At 31.9% G+C, this 3,443-nt stretch overlaps 2 non-coding genes across 2 annotated transcripts; both read left to right on the plus strand.

Annotated features, from left to right (window-relative positions):
* The first annotated feature begins 422 nt into the window (after positions 1–422).
* Positions 423–494, plus strand: Trnag-ucc. The gene has a single exon. It is a non-coding gene; the product is annotated as a tRNA-Gly (tRNA).
* A 581-nt stretch (positions 495–1,075) lies between these two features.
* Positions 1,076–1,157, plus strand: Trnas-uga. Its single transcript has one exon. It is a non-coding gene; the product is annotated as a tRNA-Ser (tRNA).
* Positions 1,158–3,443: the final 2,286 nt, after the last annotated feature.

Below are 3,443 nucleotides of genomic sequence, written 5' to 3' on the forward strand. Positions count from 1 at the left end.
TGACCTCATAAGCAGTATCAATCAATTTAGATTAGTGTCTATAAATAAATTATTCACAAATAAGTATGTATGTACAATATACAAGTATGTATAATGTGTTCCGTCGCTTATCAGTTTTCTAAATATACGAAGTACGCATAACATTTAAGAAGCTAGCTGCAATTTTTCGGCTTTTTTGTATATACATAGCATGTGAACGTACAGGCATAGGTAAATATGTAAATACTTGGTTAGTTAACAAAATATACCGAATTTGCTTAGTTGTTTTATTTATGTTTGCTTTTGTCTAACCTAGTTAACATTCATTAATGCCAAAAATGTGCTGCGAATAGAAATAAAATAGTATGTATTTAAAATAAAATTAATTCACATAAAAGTATACTTTCGCGCCGGGTTTGCGATCAGCGCAAAAATAACTAAGGGCGTCGGTGGTGTAATGGTCAGCATAGTTGCCTTCCAAGCAGTTGATCCGGGTTCGATTCCCGGCCGACGCACACTTTTTATATATTTTTTTTTTAATTCCATTTTATTTTTTAATTCCATTTTATTTTACTTTAGTTCATATGAGTTTTTATATCTTTCAACACTTTTTTTGTTGGGTAATTTGATAACTAAGTTTCCACCTGCTTACTATTTAATTTAGCGCTTTCTCTGAAAAAAAAAACCATGCAGTTTACAATGTATGTATGTATGCACATATATGTACATACATATATAGTTACTTCAGCATTTAATTTAATTTTCCAATTAGTTTTTATTTCATTTGGTGCCCTTTTTGTTAGGCATGTGAACATTTTATTTCAACAAAGTTCATATGCATTTACTTTTTCTTATTCTTTAATATGTATGTATGTAGTATTCGGCTAAAAAATTGAAAGCAGATGCAAGCGAAATTGCGCATAGTAACAAATAAAATCAGCTTAATCGACAACTGCACAGCCATCCATGCAGTAGCATACGACCTTGCTTGTTTAGTTTCGCCCTCCTTTTTGTTGCCAATCTTCGCACGTTCAAACACAAACCCATACACATCAACCCTTATTGAAGTGCGCACTTTGGCAACGGCTTAATAACAGCTGCGGTGTCCGAGCGGTTAAGGAGATGGACTTGAAATCCATTGGGTTCTGCCCGCACAGGTTCGAATCCTGTCCGCAGCGAATTTTTTTTTTAACTTTGTATTTTTTTATTTTTTATTTCAATAATTTAAATTTTTTAATTAAATACTTACTGCAGACAAAACGGCACTTATTCCACCAAAGCTACATATATAATGAATTGAATATTTGCACACAAACTGGTTATGAAAAAGACCAAGAACACATATCTGTGGCATTTTCATAAAACAACTTAAGTTAATTTAGAAGTTTTGTCACAAAAATTTTAAATTTTATTAAGCTTTTATAAAAACAGCATCTTGAACTAGGCCTACGGCTAGTTTATTATTGAAATATTGTTTGGGAGTACAATGAATTATTACTTTAAAAAGAAAATGGCATAACTCGAGATAAGTGGTTTTGTCAAAAAGCCACAAATATGTAGTTTTGAGCGAGATTTAGCGCATTTACGATATATAGTTACGTCATATTAACAAGTTTTGATGATTTATTTTTTTATCAATTATTTTTTATTTTTTTTATAACAATATTGGTACCAGCTCGGCCAAACACTAACGTACATATGTGTAAGCGCCAATCTATATTGGCCATTCTATAACTAAAACCATGTAAATCCAAGTTTCAAATTTTATAAAAAAATTTAAAACATCAAAAATATTTCATAAAAATTTCAGTTTTTATTCAGATTTTTCTGTATGCACTTCTAGTATAATAGAGTGCACGTTTAAAGTGGTTATATGTAACTTTTTATGATGTGATGCATTTTCCTCCATATAAAAAAATTGTCGAGCAGAGTTCCTATATACTTTGTACCGAAGACAGTGTGCGACACCGTCACCAAACAAAAATTGCACTTTATTACACTAAATTCAATGGACTACAAAACTGTAAACCAAAAAATTCTAAATAACGGTTGATTTTTTCTTAAATTTTTTTACAAAGATTGAAACTTGAATATATATGGTTTCAATATATTTTTATAAAAATCGCAAAACGTTTAGTATACTGAGGGAAAAAAATATTAAAATCAAATAGAAACGTAATTGATCTTACTATAAACGTCAACGAAAGTACTGTATATTGGTAAATATTCAATTCAATTACGCGCATATTAAACAGCCCTATTCTGCATTTCGACTCGAATCGAAATTTTCTCCGTTTGGCAACTTTGGTATTCTGCGTTCCGTTTCCTTTCGATCAATCTTCGAAATTTACGATTATACCTATTCTACATTTCGATCGTAGATCCGTTTTTCTAAGTTGCAAATTTGTTGACGGAGAACGTTTCAAATGCTATTTTCGTGGGTTTAAATAATAAAATTTTATAAAAAATTTAAGTAAAATATACTGTGCATGATTGTAAAAGTCATCATAAATGAATTTTCTCGACTTCTGTGTTTTCGCGAGCGGTAATACGGGCAATACGAAAAATTGGATCAAATAATGGCAACCAAACGGGATATTGCGCGACGTTTTCAAAGTGGAAGTCCAGGCGTTTTTGTTTACATTATCTATAAATAAGACTGTGAATTGCACTAAATACAATTTATTCTTTTTATATAAAATTAATAGATGCATGCACATAGATACATACATACATAAAATGTGAAGTTACATAAAAAATATGCTTTTGTTATTCCACCCGTTTTTACTAACTTTTTAAAAAGATGTGCGTATGTTGTCTCGAGTTCGATTTGCTATAGAAAGATAAGCTTTGTTCTTCCCCTCCTCCTGACGGCTTTCAAAATGGGATTCATTTGCGTTCAAATCTTCCACTCTGTAGTGAATGCAAATGTTGTGGAGTGCTCAAACAACGCTTATAATTTCACTGACTTTAAGCGATGAGTAATACAGTTCAAGATGAATTCCTTATGACTCTTCCTTCACTCATTTGAAGAAGATCAAACATGTCCCTAAACCTCCGCCTTTCAAGTTCCGCATCAGCAATCTGGGACTCATTCATCTCTTCAAGCAATAACGCCGCTGCTATGGATTTCATTCTTATAATTATGTATCCACTTAAATTTTATTTTTAAATTACAGTGATGCTAGGTATACGAGTATTTAGTTATTTTAAAATATTTACAAACTTTAACTTCATATGCTGCTATAGTTTGGTGGCAAATATTTCTTTGTTTTGTTTCGATTTCACACATTCCTAGGCAAACAGCTGATTTCGAAAGATGTTTTCTCTCTTCCTCTTCTTCTTTCGTTTCGATCGTAACGCAGAATACCTAAGTTCGATTCCAGCGGAGCGGAATGCGGGAACGTAATCGAAATGCACAATAGGGCTGAAAATGACCGCGTTCGTACTGAAAAAGCATCCGT

The sequence above is a fragment of the Rhagoletis pomonella genome, unplaced genomic scaffold, assembly GCF_013731165.1.
Source record: "Rhagoletis pomonella isolate Grant_MI unplaced genomic scaffold, Rhpom_1.0 Rhpom_scaffold_00101, whole genome shotgun sequence".
Taxonomy (NCBI): domain Eukaryota; kingdom Metazoa; phylum Arthropoda; class Insecta; order Diptera; family Tephritidae; genus Rhagoletis; species Rhagoletis pomonella.